At 45.0% G+C, this 17,024-nt stretch overlaps 1 long non-coding RNA gene across 4 annotated transcripts in view; it reads right to left on the bottom strand.

Moving 5' to 3' along the window:
• LOC307184152 overlaps nucleotides 1-17,024 on the bottom strand; it is a 503,327-nt gene that overhangs the window by 408,846 nt on the left and 77,457 nt on the right. Inside the window, exon 1 of one of the 4 annotated variants that reach the window (XR_013827672.1) lies at nucleotides 9,902-10,146. The exons of the other annotated variants lie outside the window; for them this stretch is intronic. This is a non-coding gene — a long non-coding RNA (uncharacterized lncRNA). Of the gene's footprint in view, nucleotides 1-9,901; nucleotides 10,147-17,024 lie in introns of those variants that run through there. 4 annotated transcript variants of the gene reach the window in all.

Here is a 17,024-nt window from a genome sequence, read left to right as displayed (position 1 = left end):
AAATAGGATATTTACAGATGAAATTAAATGCTGTCTAGAATTTGCTTCCAAGTGATACAAATTGAGAGAGAGGAGGGGAGAGAGGCCATGAGCTGCTTATTGTTAGAGCTTACGATGGGCTTCATGATACTATTCTTTTTTCTGAGTAAGTTTGAAACTTTCCACAATAAAAAAGTTAAAAGCAACACTCTCACCATGCCGCTGATGGAGAAACCTGGATGTGTGGCCCTTGTTTCTGTGGCTCCTGTGTCTCAGGGAGTTGACAGTGACTCACGCACCGCCTTGGAACAGCATACACTTGAGTAAAGAACCCTGCTCTCCTCGACCTCATCCTGTTCACAGCCATCGATCTCCACAGCCATGGTCTCACTGCCCCCAGGTAAGAACAGGATAAGAGGAGAGACTTGCAAGTGAAAATAAATGCCCCAATTAGAGTCTCAGCTGCAGAAATCAATATTCCTCTTCAGAACCTGAGGTGAAAGAAGGCGCCCCAGCCTGAACTACAGCTCTGGGGGTGAAAACAAGTTGTGTTTGCCTCTCCTGTGACTTTCTCTGAGATTGCCACAAGCTGCCTTCCAGGGTTCAGAGCCTTTTGGTTGGTCCAGACTACCTGTGTGTTCCACAGGCTCCCAGGGCAGTAGGAGCTGACACAAGAGGAACTGGCCACCAGTTCAGAGCCGTTTCCTTCCCACAGTCTTGACAGAGCTCCTCAGAGTTTTCTCTAACTTTACATCTATCATTTGGTCGCCACACTGCCACCAGTTGCCTGGACTACTGTATAGCATCCTAACTATCCTCCCTCTATCCCTCATCTATGCTCCTCCCACTTACCACCTACCACTCCAAACCATTTGATTCTCCATATTACAGTTAGAGTGACCTTCTCAAAGCCCAAACCTTATTAGATCATCTTGTCCTGGCTTAAAACCCATCACTCTGAAGCTGAAGACCCAAGACCTCAACACAGCTTCAAGGGTCTACAACGGGCTGTCCTCCTTTGGCCTTCTCTCATACCACACCCTCCATTTCTCCACTCTCTAGCCACACTGGTTTTCCTGCCACAGAGATTTTGCACATGCCCATCACTCTTTTATTAATTCATTCATTCAACAAAAATTAGTTAAGGAGCTACCATATGTAGGCATACAAACAACTTAAATGCCTTCACTGACTCCTCAGATCTCAGCTTGAGTATTAATTTTTCAGGTTAAGTCTTCTCTGACTTTCTTTGTTATGACTTTGTTCTCTGTTTTTATGCTCTTACAACATCAAACACCTCCCTACCTAGCCCTCTGATTTATGCAAGTACCTGTGTGGCTAATTGATTTCCTTCTCCTGCCACTAGACTATAAACTCACAAGGAGTAAAGATTATGTCTGATTTTGCTCACCATTAATATCCCCAAGAACCTAGCACTGTGCCTTGAACATAGTAGGTTTTGGTGAAGTGAAGATGGCCATAAATTCTCTGCAATTTATCATCAATTAAACTTCCCTTAAATCTGGACTAGCCCCACGACCTGTTTTGACTACAAGAATACTGCTGAAATGAGACTGTGTAACTCCTGAGGCTGTGCCTTAAAAAAGACCCACAGCTTCTGCCTTGGCCATTTAGAGGCCTTCATTTAGGAATCTAGCAGCCATGCTGTGAGGGAGCCCAAGCAGCCATATGTAAGGGATAAACAGTCCCTCGTGACCTACTGGCATCTGAGTGCCCTAGCTAGCACCATGTGAAGCAGAAGAACCTCCTCAACCTCAACCCATAAGATCTTGAGAAATACTCAATTATTGTTGTTTTAGGCCACTAAGGTTTGGCATGGTTTGCTAACAACAAAAGAAAACAAAAAAAACAGGGGTTCAGCAAACACTTGTAAAAATTACTGAATAGTCTCTTGTTCTCAAGTCTTATTCTTTAAGTCCAATAAGTGTTACATGTTCCATCTGTTGCTAGATGAGGTTAGAGTCCTGCTATAGCTCAGTCAAAAGACTTAGAAGCCTCTAATGAAGGAGTGGGAAAACTCAGTCAAGAGCCCAGAACTGAAGAGACCTCAAGCACTGGGAAAACAAGGTCAAAGAGGCAAGGCAGCCCAACTTCTCATCGCAAAGTTCTATGGGAAACCCTGAGCTCAGCAACACCATACCCTCGTCTCCCTGGGGTCTCTTCAGGCCCCTCCCAGCTACCCACAACACCCCTGAGACATGAAATAACCTCCATGAGGGAGCAATCATCCCCATGTAGGGGTTATTTGCTCAAACTGTGCAATTAGCTGATCAGGGTTCATATCCCACTTCTGCCACCACTCTTTGAGAGAATACTGCACTTTGTCATTCAAACTTTACCAAGGATGGCTCACTATTTCAGAAAATCAGTTCACTCCCAGCATCACTGGTCACAATATTTACTTCATTCCTTCAACACAGAGATATAAGTCTGCATCTATAGCTCTTGCATTCAAGGTGATTCTACATATATGTACAACCATCAACTACTTCCTAATGCTTCTAGAATAGTCAGGTCTGAGCATTTCCACTTTGAAATATGTATTATTCTATTATAAATTATGTTTGTTTTATTTTTATTTATATTACAGGTGGGCATTATATTGTTTTTTAAAATTATGTATCTAAATGAATATCATGTTTGAATTTCATTTCACAATAATAAAGGAGGATTAAAAATATTTGTTAGGAAAGGGTGCTCTGGATCTGATGGGGCCAAGAGCAAGCCCTCTGTATCAGAACTTCAGCTGCATGGCTTTGAGTTACTCACCCTCCCTGGGCCTCAAATTTCATATCTACGCAACAACAGGTGCAATATCAATGCCTACTTCATAGGTTTACTGTGAGGATTAAATAATAGTAATAGAGTTTTTTGGGGTTTTTTTCTTTTAGTAATAGGTTTAATGAATGTAATTATGATGATTACAATTATTATTATTAACTAATTACATAAAATGTCTCTTCACAGCTTTATCTAATTGAAACTGGGCCTTACCTTAGTACACAAGGTCCCTGTGGCCTGACCCCACCCACAACACACCACCATGAACCTTGTGGTCCAACTGCACATAAAAACTAGCAATCCCCTGAGTGATCTGTGCAGTTCCAAGGCCCCAGCCATGTGCATACTGTTCTCTCTTCCTAGAAGACCCTTTCTGTGACTCCACCCTTCCCAGTCTTCTCTCAAGACTCAATTCAACTATCACCTCTTCCAGGAAGCCTTCTCCCACCAACACATCTGATGTCACTGTTTCTCTTTTATGCTCCAAGCACCATGCTTCCTCCTGCACCTCCCATAGCTATATTATAATAAACAGTTGATTTACCTATCTTTCCTATTAGACTATGAATCCCTTGAGAGCATAGAGGGTTTTTTGTGTCTTTGAAGTTTGATGCATGCATTGGTGCTCAATAAATGTTTGTGGATTGACTGAATAAATGAGTAAGTGAACAAATGAATGAATGAACAGTACCATTTTCCCCAGAAACCCTCACAAGGGCTGATAAGTAACAGAATCAGGCCTGAAATCTAGGTCTTTAAACATCCAGTCTAGGGTGCCTTCTTGTAGTAACCCAGCTCGTCACAGCGGTTTAGCTTGATCAGCACTACAGAACAAATGTTTTCCCTCCTGGGAAACTTTACTTCCAATTCCAGGATTCCCAGGTGTCTTGAACAAAGTGCTACTTTCAAATCGATGAAGAGGAGTGATATGAAAATGAGAGGGCCTGGAAGGTGCAAGGGCTCTCCGGAATCAAACATCCACTGGGTTTCTAGTATACCGTTCAATTCTTCTTAGATTTTCTCCTGAGGGTTTGTCCTGGTGAGGATGCCAGCTTTCCCAGCACAGCCCCATTATTCCAGGCAATTCTGTCTCCTCAGGAGGTACCTGATGGACCATAAAGGCACTCACTTAAGATTCTAACTTAAAAAAAAAGATTCTAACTTGACAACCACCATAAATTACCAGGCCCAACCAAGACTTGGAAAAACACCAGCAGTTTTGCTTTTCCCAAATCTGTGGCTGTCAGGTGACTGCTCAGTAGCAACCAGCTCCTTAGTGAAGAGGATCAGAGTCCAGGGTCCCAAACTGGGGACCACTGGCAGAGTGGACTTGGACGTTGGCTTCCCCAGGTCCAGATGCTCCTTTTAAGCATTCATATTCTGTGTCTGGCACCTGGTTTATATTCTTGCCTTGCTTCCTTCCTGGGGAAGTAGAAAGAGTGCTGAACTGGTAATAGTGGTTCTGCCACTAACCAGCTGTGTGACCTTGGGGAAGTCACACAACCACTCAGGGCTCCAGGTGTCTTATTTGTAAAAGGATGGGATTCAAATTTATCTCTAAGGTTGCTTCTAGTTTTAAGCACTCTACAACCTTGCTACACTGTATTGTCCACAGACCAGCAGCGTCAGCATCTCCTGGGAGCTTGTTAGAACTGCAGGGTCTCAGGCCCCACCCAGCTCTCCTGAATTAGCATCTGCATTTTACCAAGACCCTCCAGGAGATTCCTATACTCTCAAAGTTTAGGAAGCACTGCTCTATGAGACCACACATTTAACAGCTGGGCCCTCTGGAAAGAGTTTCCCCTTTTTCCAGAAAAGTACTTTTGAATTTGCACAAGAGCTGTGTCTAGTAGGAGATTAATGTCACTCAGAGGAGGAAGAAGGATGGCATTTTGAACAGGGTTTGTTCAACCCATACTACCTAAGTCAATTGTAAACCAGATTCCTTCTCTCCCTCTTTCCTTTCTTCCTTCCTCCTCCTTCCCTTCTCTCCTTCCTTCTTTTCTTTCCTACTTGGAAAATGGAGAGAAGAAGAAGAAAGGTCCTATTATCTTCCAACAAAAGAATTAACCAACTTCCGTTTCCCCAGGAGCCCTGGTCCCCTCTGGGATAATCCCTGCCCTAGAAGGCAGCCCCCTGGAGCACCCAGCTGAGGAGGCAGAAGAGAGGCCCTGGCAATAAGAAAATGAGAAGCAGGAAAGAGGAGCAGGGAGGGCTCTGCAGGGAGCCAGGCCCCACTGAGTGAGCTTCTAAAAACAAGCACTCTGGATGGCTTTTCTCTACTCTTGCCAAAATTTCCCTTCTGGGAATGAGGCGACAAGGACCCTCTATGGCCCCATCCTCAGGCAGCCTCAGGGCAGATTCAGAGACCAAAGCTACCCCCTGCTGCGTGCTTCGGGGTATGCCCAGCCCCTGATAGAAGATGAATTTCCACTCGTCTGAGGAGTAGACAAAAATGAACAGAATGAGTATTCCCAGTCCTCTCCCTGTCCTTGAAAGAGGAGGCTGGCTTTGCCTGTTTAATGTGTTCCTCTCAGGGAACAAACCCTTTCAGGGAGGCCAGATGCATTCTCTGGCACTTGCACATGGCAGGAAAAGGGAAAGGGGAAAAGAGGTATAAGGTTTAGGGATCATAAAAGAAGATGGGTTTCTAGGTGAGTTTTAAGGACAGATCCTGAGAACAGCTAAGGGATGTAAGGGTCGTTGATGGGAGAGAAAAAAATTGATAAAGTGTCCTTTAAACCAGTGGTTCTCAAAGTGTGGTCCTAAGACCAAGAGCATCAGCATCACTTAGGAACTTGCTAGAAATGCAAATTCTCAGGCCCCATCTCAGACCTACTGAATCAGATACTCTGGGGATAGGGCCCAGCAATCTTTTTAAAATGCTTTCCAGGTGATTCTGATGCCTGCTCAAGTTCAAGAACTGTCACAAATTGTGTGTTATTTCCACAGTAAATGAGAACTGGAAGTAAAAAACTTGAGTTCATTTAAAATTTTTACATTCTTTCTTTGGCCACACACTCTGGCTGTAAGACTGACATGACAGGTTACACTTTTCTTCCTGATACTCATTGCATACGAGAGTGGTCTGATGCCATGTATCTTCACTATGCTCTTATGCAGAATCACCCTACAGTCACCAGACTTCTTTCTTGTCCCTGCATGGGCCAGTACTCCTGCTTGGAAAATAAGTCATAGGATGTAGTCAAAGCACTGCCCTTTCATCCTTGGGGTACTGTATTCAAGAACTGACACCTGCAAAACGCTCTTTTCCTTCAGTAATGGATGGCACATTTAACTTCTGCCCCAAACTACAATCCTACCTAAAACTGTAACCAGAACTGGCCAGAAGTTGGGGGGCTGGAGATAAAGCATATGTATCACTGTGATCCAAGTTTTCCTACCTGCCACCAGTCTGTAAGTACAGAGGAGTTTCAACACTAACCCAGACATTTCACTGTTTTTGTTCTACTTTGTTCACAGAAGACCTCAGCTTCCCAAGCCTCCCACCAGTATCTCATGTGATGTCATAAATCAGGCTGGCATTGCTACATGTCATCTGGCCCATGCAGAGGTGTCCTCTCCTGGGCCCTACCCTAACCAGTAAGTTCACACTCATATGGAACACAGACATGTAAATAGGTTATTATGCTATAGGGAGATTTCTGTAAACCTTTCCAAAAAAATAAAATGAAGACATGCAAATCATTTTTTAAAAAACATGAATAGAAGTGTATGAAACAAGTTTTCTCTCACTCCTTACTATCCCATTCTCAAAATTTTTTTGTATCAATCTTTCCAGAAGTGTTTTATGCATACATTAGCATATATATTTTTTTATTCACACAAATGGGACCATTTTGTGCATACTGTTCTACAATTTGCTTTTCTCCTCTAAGAGTTTGGAAATGGCTTAGCACATTCTTTATAATGGCTGCAAAATACTCCATCACGTGAATATGCCATAACTGGAATAACCAACCCTATTTATGGCCCTTTTACAAACAATGTTGCAAGGAACATTCTTGTAGCTATAATCTGGTATATTTTGTGAATGTATGTGTGGATTAAACTCTTGCCCATGGATCAAAGGGTATATGCATTTACAATTAGGAATGATATTGTCCAAATGCCCAACTAAAATAGTACATCCAATAACATGAGTACATCCAATAAAATGAGTCTCTGTTTCTTTATTCACTCAACAACATCGGGTATTACCAAACTTTTTAGATTGTTGCCAATCTGATACATGAAAAATGGCATCTCATTGTTTAGATTTGCATGTATTTAATTAGAAGAAAGTTGAACATCTCTTTATACATTTATTGGCTATTTGCATTTGCTTTTGTGTAAACTGCCTTTCATATCCTTTGCCCATTTCTTGGTTGGTTTGTTCATATTTATTTTTATTGATCTGTATGAGCTTTTTGTAAAATAAGGGAATTACCTCTTAGTCTATTGTATGTGTTACAAATATTGTGTATCATTTTATTGTTGTCTCTCGGCTTTGTGGAATTTGCTTCCATAAAGACATTTGAATTTTTATGTAGTCAAATTTATTAATTTTTTGCTCTATGGAAACTGATGTGATGGGGGAAGAGTAGGCAAAGAATAGGCATTTATTTGGGCAGTTTGTCCTTTCTGGTGCCAGAGACTTGGAGTTGATATGAGGCTGAAAGAAGGGTGGATGGAAGGTTGTGGGTTGTGTTTCCACCTGTTGAAAGTGCCAGGAATGATGCTGGGTCAGCCTCTCCCACAGATCCAAAATGACACCCCTTTTGTGTCTCACCTTTGATTCAAAAGACAGCCCATCTATTCGATCCTCCTTCACACTCACAGAGAATTCTCTTTCTGGGGCCTCATCGCCCTTTGCAATCTGACTATGGTGAGGTTACTACAGGCCACTGGGCAAATTTCAAACTCTGAGCCTCCAGGAGATTAAGGTGGAGTTTCTATGTCTTTCTCCCGGGGGGAGCAGGGGGGCACTGTGCTCCTAACCATATAAGGACAAAGAGCTCAGCCATCTTACCCCAGAAGAAATCAAGGCTTCTTCATACTAATGGAGGGGTGGGTAATGAGTCCCAGATTCAACCAAAATGTCCTGTTACAAAATTAATGAACCAACTGATCGCCCCTCAAGCCTTCCAGAGGAATATGACAACAAAATTGAATCTTTCATTGGTGGCATTTTAATAAATATAAAAAGGGAGGTAAATAACATACAGGTTCTATGGGAAAGGATACTTGTGGGCAGGGTAGAGGGAGGCATGGGCACCTCTGACCAGGCATCACCAGCAAAGCCCATTAAAAATTCCTGGGGAATAAAAATAGAATCCATGTAATAAAATAGTCTAATCTGTGTGTGTGTAAACGTGTGAATTGGGCAGATCAATTTCACTGTCATGCCAATGGCATCAGGCAACTTCAGGTATCTCTCGATACTAGTGGACATGTTTTCAGGGTGGGTAGAAGTATTCCCTGCTAGAACTGAAATGGCAGCCAAAGTGGCTAAAGTATTACTAAAAGAGATAATGCCTAGGTTTGGACTCCCAGGATCCCTACAAAGTGATAATGGCCCAGCATTTGTGTCTCAGGTGACAAAAAGGATAACAAGTTCACTAGGAATAAAACAGACCTTACACTCTTACACTCAGCCTGGAGACCCCAATGAACAGGGAAAGTAGAGAGATCCAATTAGACCTTAAAATGAACCTTAGCCAAGCTGCACCAGTAGACTCCAGAAAATTGGATTAAGTTTACTCCCAGTTGCCCTGCTCCACATGAAGTTAGCTCCAACAGATAAGTTAAAGGTAACTGCATTTGAACTCATGTACGTTAGACCCATTCCCCAAGCCTGAGAGAAGGGACACCCTTGAAATGGAACAACTCAAGTATACCTCTAGGTAGGAGAAACCATGAAAATCCTCACAGAATACGGTAACCAAGTGCTGCCAGCACCCACGGACCTGGCTTTCCACTCCTTCTGGCCAGGTGGCTGGGTGAACCTAAAAACCTGGAAAACCGGCAGCCCACATGACCAACTCACTCCTAAGTGGAATGGACCCTACTTGGTGATCCTAACCTCTCATTCTGCCCTGAAGTTGCAGAGGATGACTCTGTGGGGACATCATACTCAAGTGAAGAGACCCCCGCCCCAAGCCCCAAACTCCAGAAAGACATACTGTGGCAATGGACCCCCCTGACTACGCGTATGAACCTCTCCCTGACCTGAAGCTTCTCTTCCAAACAACAACAAAAGTGTGACCAGGGATACTGAGGAAGGCTAGAACGTCACTGACCTGTCATGCCCAACCTGAAACAGGGAAGGACTACTAATTGCAGGAATCACTGCACTCATAGGGGTGCTAGTGACCTTGGCCAGGGGAACCTTACATAACACTGTCACCATAAAAATAGGTAACAGGGCTTCCCAGGTGGCGCAGTGGTTGAGAGTCCGCCTACCAATGCAGGGGACACGGGTTCGTGTCCCCGTCCGGGAGGATCCCACATGCCGCGGAACCGCTGGGTCCGTGAGCCATGGCCGCTGAGCCTGCGCGTCCGGAGCCTGTGCTCCGCAACGGGAGAGGCCACAGCAGTGAGAGGCCCGTGTACCGCAAAAAAAAAAAAAAAAAGGTAACAGCCACTGTGGCAACGGTGGCAAACAAGACCGGCCTTACTTTCAAACTATTCAGCATAATTTGGAGCGGGGTGAAAGAGGCCCTCCTGGCATCGCTTGGTTTTTACCTTTCCTGGGCCCCTTAATGACCACTAACTTCTTACTAATATTTGGGCCACGCATCCTAAACTGTATGGTATCCTTTGTCTCCAAAAGTTAGAACCTATAAAACTTCAAATGACGGTCGTTCAGGGCTACGAACAGGGCTGAGGCCTGGCGACAATCAAACACATCTAAAGGCTGCCGGGGAGAAGCTCTGCTCCTCTACCTGGGGTTATGACGACACCCGAAATCAGCAGGAAACATTTACAGAGATGGGCCATTGCCCCTCAGCGCCCCTCAAGAATGAGGAGCGGGACAGAGGAGGGACTTGTCACCAGAAAAACCCATTAACAATTCCCGCGGAATAAAACAGAATCCGGTAATAAAACAAAGTCTAACCTTTTTTTCCTTTTCCTTTGTGCTTAGTCTGGTTTCACTCGCTCCCAGTTGGCTGCGTGCGGAGGCCTTGCACCCAGCACTTCAGACCAGAGTTCCTAGTGCTAAAGGGCGGCACTTCACTCCTCAATCCAAGATGGCGGCGGCAGCGGCTGCGTGCAGACGCCGCGCGCGCGCGAACTGGAGCTGGAGCGGGAGCAGCACAGCTGTGCCAGCCCCGTGAGGACTCCGGCCCCTCCCCTCCCCGCTGACGAAAGCAGCCCCGCCCCCGGCCTGTTGCGGAGAGCGCGTGCTCTAGAGTGCGAGCTCGCCTCGTTTCTCCATTTCTTTTTTAACATCTTTATTGGAGTATAATTGCTTTACAATGGTGTGTTAGTTTCTGCTGTATAACAAAGTGAATCAGTTATACATATGTTCCCATATCTCCTCCCTGTGCTATGCGGCTGCTTCCCACTAGCTATCTATTTTACATTTGGTAGTGTATACATGTCCATGCCACTCTCTCACTTTGTCCCAGCTCCATGTTTAAATCAAAGAATAAAGCTTTCCTTTGTTGAAGCTTTACTCCCCCAGTCCCTCAAAACGTGACTGTATCCAGAGATAGTACTTTGAAGAGGTAAATAAAATAAGGCCATTAGGTTGGGACTTTATCCAGTCCGACTGGTGCCCCTGTAAGAAGCGGAGATCAGGAGACAACGCACACACAGAAGACCATATGAAGACACAGGGAGAAGACAGCCATCTACAAGCCAAGGAGAGAGTCCTCAGAAGAAACCAACCCTGCAGACACCTTGATCTTGGACTTCTACACTCCAGAACTGTGAGAAATAAATTTCTGTTGTTTAAGACTCCCAACCTGTGGTACTTTGTTATGACAGCCCCAGCAAATTAATACAATTGGTGACTCACTTCTAATGAGTAGAATGCAGTTAGAGTGATGCTGCAGGACTTCCCAGGCTAGGTTAGAAAAGGCGACACAGCTCTGCCTGGCTCTCACTCCCACAGTGCTCACCCTTGGAACCTGGCCACTATGTGGTGAAGAGGAAGCCCAGGCCACAGGAAGAGGTGTAGGTGTGCTGGCTGGCAGCCCCAGACAGGGCCCCAGAGGGCAGCCAGCATGAATTGCCAGGCGTGCAAATGAACAAACCATGAGAGGATTCCAGCCGCCCCAGCTGAGTGGAGAGAGAAACACACTGTTCCCACCCAATCCTGGCCAAACTACCAATCCATGAGCAAAATAAACGTTGTTGCTGTTCTACGTCACCAAGTTTTGGAATGTTTCTTTAAGCTGCAATGGATTTAAAAAGAAAAAAAAAGTCTCAAGGTATCAGCAGCTTCTTCTGCCTCTCTCTAGTCTGAAGAAATACTTCCTATCTCCTCCTCCCCATTTCCAAAGAGTCCATATAATCTCCTTCCATTTGACTTTAGCTAAACAATATTGCTTCTATTTCCAAGGAGTAAGGGTGGGAGGGGGAGAGGTTTATGCCAACCAGCTTTTCTTATTAATTCACACTAATACAGCAATCTGAGTACTTTCTGCATACCGCTTTTTAAATTTCATGTGGAGGGTGAGATCTATATAATTAAGCAAGCTACTGCATCTTTATACAATAGTGATCAATACATGCAGGGTTCCCTTTGACTGCCTCTGCTCTTGCTTAATGCCAACCTTGATTTTACATTCGTACTCTGCCACATTCCCCAAAACAAACCCAATTCCCCATACCTTGGAGATGAATGCAGGTGAGTTGAATTGGGGAAGGTCAGAGGTTTATGTCACACACTACACAGGAAATCTGTTAGTCTACCATAGCATCACTACTTTCTCCAGTCTTCCCACAGTCTATTCCCTCTCCGCAGCCACCACGTCACTAGGGCTCTTGTCTCCACCCCTACCCCCGTCATTGAAATTCTACCTCCCTTCTGTTAGTGTATTACACCCAGCAGAATAAAAAACCCTGGGCAGCCAAGATGGAACAGCGATGTTCCTGAAGGCTTTCAGGAACCTGTCCCTAAGGCTTTCAGCTCATTCCAAAGCAACCCAATCTCATTTTCGTGTTGTTACTCATGTTACTTGTTTCTTTCCCTTGGAGCTCAAGGAAATTGGCAAGAGTTGCACTGTTTTCTCTTCTCTTTGCTGCTCTGAGGAATGCAACCATGGCAGCCCTCCACCAAAGTCCTGAATGCCAAAGTCAACAATGGGGTGGAGAACCCAGAGCCAGTTACCCTGCATGTGGCATCCCAGTCCTGCTATGGCAGCGGCCTCACCTGCAAAAGGTACACAGCACACAGTTCCAAAATAGCAAGGAGCCAAGGCAGACGCAAGAGAAAATGCTCCCAGCATGTCCATCTTTATTTTATTTGCCAGATAATGAGTACTGGAGTCTTGTCCTTAAGCCAAAGGTAGGCAAACTGTAGCAATCATGCCAGTGGGGGGCACCATAGATGGTGGTTGGTGAAAGCCAACCACCTCCCAGACAGGCACAAGACATAACAATTATAACAGGAACTCACAGCTACCATTATTTCAGCACTTATTACGTGACAGGCATCATGCCAAGCACTTTATGCACTATCTCAATGAATACACAGAACCTAGAGGCAGGTACTATTGTTACTCCCATTTCACAGATGACAAAACTGAGGCTCAGAAGATGTTAAGTGGCTTATCCAAGACTACATAGCTAATGAAGTCAGGTAACTAATGAGCAAATGAGGACAGGTCCCTTGTCTCCTAGTCAATATCAAAGGAATCTGGTCCAAGAGGGCAGGGACCATCATGCTCCCCATAAGGAGAGTTACTATTCCTGAGTACACGTGTGCTGACCCTTGAAGGTGAGGTCTCTCCTTTACCGCTCACATCAACCCTAGGAGGAAGGTGTGCTCACCATCCTCATCCTACTGATGAGGATTTTAAACAAGGAAGTGATGTGACCTGATTTATATTGTCAAAGGCCCTCTCCAGGTCTTTGTCCAGATCCCTAAAGTCACTTCCTGCTGTGTGGATAAAGGATCCACAGAAGCAAAAGCAGAAGCAAGGAAAGCAGTTACAGTGTTTGTAGTTGTACAGGTTATGAGGTGAGTAGCAGGGAGAAGACAAGGGGACTGATGAGAGATGCATGGTGGAGGTGGAAAACACAGGAATTCGGATCACTTGGATGGGGGTTAGGAAAATGAAGAACTTGAGGAAGTCTCCTGGGTTTTTGAACTGAGCACATGTGGAGCCAACCGCAGTGGGTTCAGTGGGTGGGATGGAATCAAGAATGCAGGTGTGGACAGGTAAGGTCGAGAGGTCTGTGAGTCATCCAAATGGACTGACAGGTAGTTTTTTAAGGTCTCCAGTTTTCAGGGGTCACTCTTCCATTTCGATGAACAACAGTCTGAAACATTCCTCCTCCACTTGACCACACACACGTGGATGAGTCATTTTCAATTTCTTTCCCTTGTTTTAATGCCACTCCCTGAAGAATGCTTACTGATTTGTCCAAATCCCTACAGGTCACTTCTTATCATCTTTAGACATTAGTTTATCTTGCTTTGCCTCCAGTGGAACTTTCTACAGCATTCAAAGCACAACATCAAAGTTCGCTTTCCCAGAGTTAACACCATGATCCATCCCATCATTGGTGCATGAGAACCAGGCTCACCTCCTTGTAAGACAGTAAGGTGCCCCTGCCACTGTGTGAATGCAGCAAGCCCTGATAAGAAGGCCCATCTCCCATTTCACCACAAGCTCACAAGCACTGGGTAGTAACATCTTCGCCAAGTGAAAAGTGAATTATATTTTAATTGGCATTGCAAAATATATCTTTTACAATGCAAAGCACAGTATAAACTCAAGTCCAACACATAAAGTCAGCTGACTTGCACACAGTCTACATGGTGACAATGTTTAGGACTGTAGGGATAAAGTGACATTCACTGGGCACTTGCTAACTACCAGGTACTCTGATAAACACTTTATATACCTCAGTTAGCCCTCAGAGTCACCCTCTGAAGTAGCTGCTGTTATTGTCCTTTTCCAGACAAGGAAGCAAAGGATGAGAGAGATGAAGAAACTTGCTCTTGGACTTATGGCTACCAGTAACAGAGCCAGGATTGCCCCACTGCTAAGGCTGGCATTTAGACTCTCGGTCCCCCTTCTGCCACTCACATTAGTGTGACGTGGGCATGAGATGTCCTTTCTACTCATCTTTAAAAGGTTGGAAACACACAAGGTTGGGAGAGGGAGGAGGGAAAGATGAAGAGGGAAGCAAAGAAGGAAAGAAGAAGGTGAAAGTCCTTGATTAACAGTGAGCTGTGTAAATATTTCATATTCTGATTATTTTCACCGAAGACACTAATTCAAGTGAATTCTGGGCAAGGCAGTCACTGACTGTGGGTATGGAATCTAAGCCTGATCACTTCCCACTCCTTGGAAGTCTTTGTAAAAAGAACGAGACTGGTCATCCCTTAAGAGCCGATGGAGCTAAATGATGTGTCATGTTTGGGGTCAGTGTCCAGCCCCTACTCTCTTGATTCCCCCTTCCCTTGTCCTGTCCCTGTCACCGGCCAGGCACCAGGTCAGCAGGTCGCTGCAGCAACAACCTGCTGCATCTATGAGCAGAAAGCCCTGTGGCTGCTCAGGGTGAAGGCTCAGCAGCCAACAGTGGAACTTCACTGAAGTTGGGGCAAGGTCTTTGGTTTTCTTTAGATCTTGAGTCTGTGTTTATTAACCAATCTCATGCACCAGGGAGTAGAATTCTCAGGGAATGACCACTCTATTACCTGTTCCACAAAAAAACAGCAGGGAATTTTGCACTATTCTCTCACTGATACATTTAGGATTGATCTTAATTTCAGATGGAGCGGGCAATGGCGTCTGTTTTATTTCAAGAGTAGTAGGAAAGCATTCCTTCTTCCCCCACACAATTCTTTCTTCCCCAAACCCATCAAAGAAGATTAACTTGCTCCCATCATCAACTCATTCCTTCAGAGTAAGCTCTGACCTCTTTCTGAAGAACACTTTGAAAATACAAACCCAATGATGGAGATAATCCATTAAATCTCTACGTCCTTCTGTAAACGACCATCAGACTGCTAATTTTAATTATTCAATCAATCAGGAGGAAATCACCTTGACTCTCTGTGACTCCATTTTCTCAGCCTGGAGTGGGAATAGCATCTGTTGTCAAGATTAGATGGCACACCCCACATTCAGGGCACCATGCCTGGTACAAAGTCAACACTGAATCAGTGGCAGGTGGTGATGCTGGTAGGAATGCCAGTAGCAGCAGCGGCAGTAGAAGGAGTTAATATTGTCTATGTCAGAAGAGATGAGGAAAGATCAGACCACACTGTACCTGGAAGGGAAAGGTGTGTTCAAAGGAAAGGTAGAAGACAAAGTCACCAACTGGGCCATTTTGCTGAGAGTGATCCTTGTGACCATGTGGTAAACAGAAAGAATGATACTGATACCAACCACCAACTTAGTATGTGCCAGGTCCCAGGCACCTTGCTTCATACATTGAATTCATGCTCTTTGGATCCTCCTAAGAACTCAGTGAGGTAGGTCCTACTAATATCCTCCATTTATGATTGAGGAAACTGAGGCTCAGAGAATGAGGCAACCAGTCAGGAGGCAACAGAGCCAGGAGCCAAACCATCCTTGTCTGCCCCCAAAGCCCAGGGAGTGAACTCTGCACTGCCCCCTGGGAAGCGTATTGGTTTCGAGCAGCCCATTCTGCACCCCCTCCACATAGAGGAGGCTGAGAGGCGGGGGGAAGGGGAGCACACTCAGCTCTTGTCTTTTCAAGGTCTGGAGATCATGGCCTTGCAGCAAGCAGACAAGCCCCAGGCCAGGCAGGGCCAGCCCTGCTATCTCCTTTATTTCATCAGGCTGCTGGCGGCCAAGCACAGGAAATTAAAAGCAACTCATAGATCACAGAGCGAGGCACCAAGTGATCTCAGACAGAATCTGTCCCCCTTCCCTCCCCCTTCTCTTTCCTGCAAGAATTTGGCTCTTAGCAATTGGCTGCTGAACTTCTGCAGGGAGCCAAACTGTTCTAGTTGTCAGTACCCCAGAGGCAAATAAGGAGGTTCTGCCCTCAGAGGGCTCAGAGTCTGGGGAGCAGGCCCTCGCAGTGGCAGCTGTAGTGTGTGTGTGTGTGTGTGTGTGTGTGTGTGTGTGTGTGTGTGTGTGTGTGTGTGTGTGTGTGTGTGTGTTGTGCAAGGAGACACAGGAAAGAGTGGTGGCCTCTATGGGACAAACTGAGCTCAGAGGTGAAGGGAAGCCCAACTGTATCTTCATACCTTCTTGCATGTTGAACTTTGTACCAGGTGCTTGTGTTAAGTATTTTTACAAACAATACATAGAGCAGCAACATCTCCTAGCTGAGGTACCCTGTAAGTGTGGACATTTGCTATTTCTGCTTGCCCAGCATCCCTTCCTCTGAGCTTAGGCGAAAGCACCCCCTTTCCTTTCTTTGAAAAGTCTCCTCTTATTCTCTCAGAAGACAGTCAATGATGACGATCAATGACTCCATGTTACTGCAGCCAAGTAGGGGGATGGATGGTAGCACATGTGACCCAGACTCCTCCATAGGACTTCCTCTCTCTGAGGTCTGATCTTGGTGGGAACCTCACTAGCATGGCAAAAAGCTGGGCTGACTCACCTCCGTGGGGATGCCTGAAGAGGTATCCTCTACTTCCTACTCAGTGTGACCTGACTATTCAATTTTCTCTTCAGTTCTGTGAGCTACACAGAATCCACCTAATAAAGTCCTTTAGTTGTTTTTTAGCCAAAATCCATTTCTGTTACTTAAAACCAAAGAACCCTAGTGAATGCTGCTGTTCTTTGAAGGTCAAATAAAAAATTGGTTTGAAACCCCATCCTACACGTGATGCACAATACTCATTCCTACCCACCCTTCTGAGGATATCTATTACCTCTTGTCTTAATCACCTGCTTCCATTGAATTATTTTAGTTTATAGATAATCTCACCATCCTGTGTGAGCTGTTTGTGCCAATACAAACAAGAAACTCAGCAATTTTTCTGCAATTTCTTTCTTTTCTCCTCCCACCAAGACCCACTTATACAGGGGTGTGTGTAAGTATGTGTGTCTCTTTACTGAAGACAGAAAATT

The sequence above is a fragment of the Stenella coeruleoalba genome (assembly GCF_951394435.1).
Source record: "Stenella coeruleoalba genome assembly, chromosome: 3".
NCBI classification, from domain to species: domain Eukaryota; kingdom Metazoa; phylum Chordata; class Mammalia; order Artiodactyla; family Delphinidae; genus Stenella; species Stenella coeruleoalba.
Note: the sequence above shows the minus strand (reverse complement) of the source record. Positions and strands in the feature narration are given on the sequence as shown.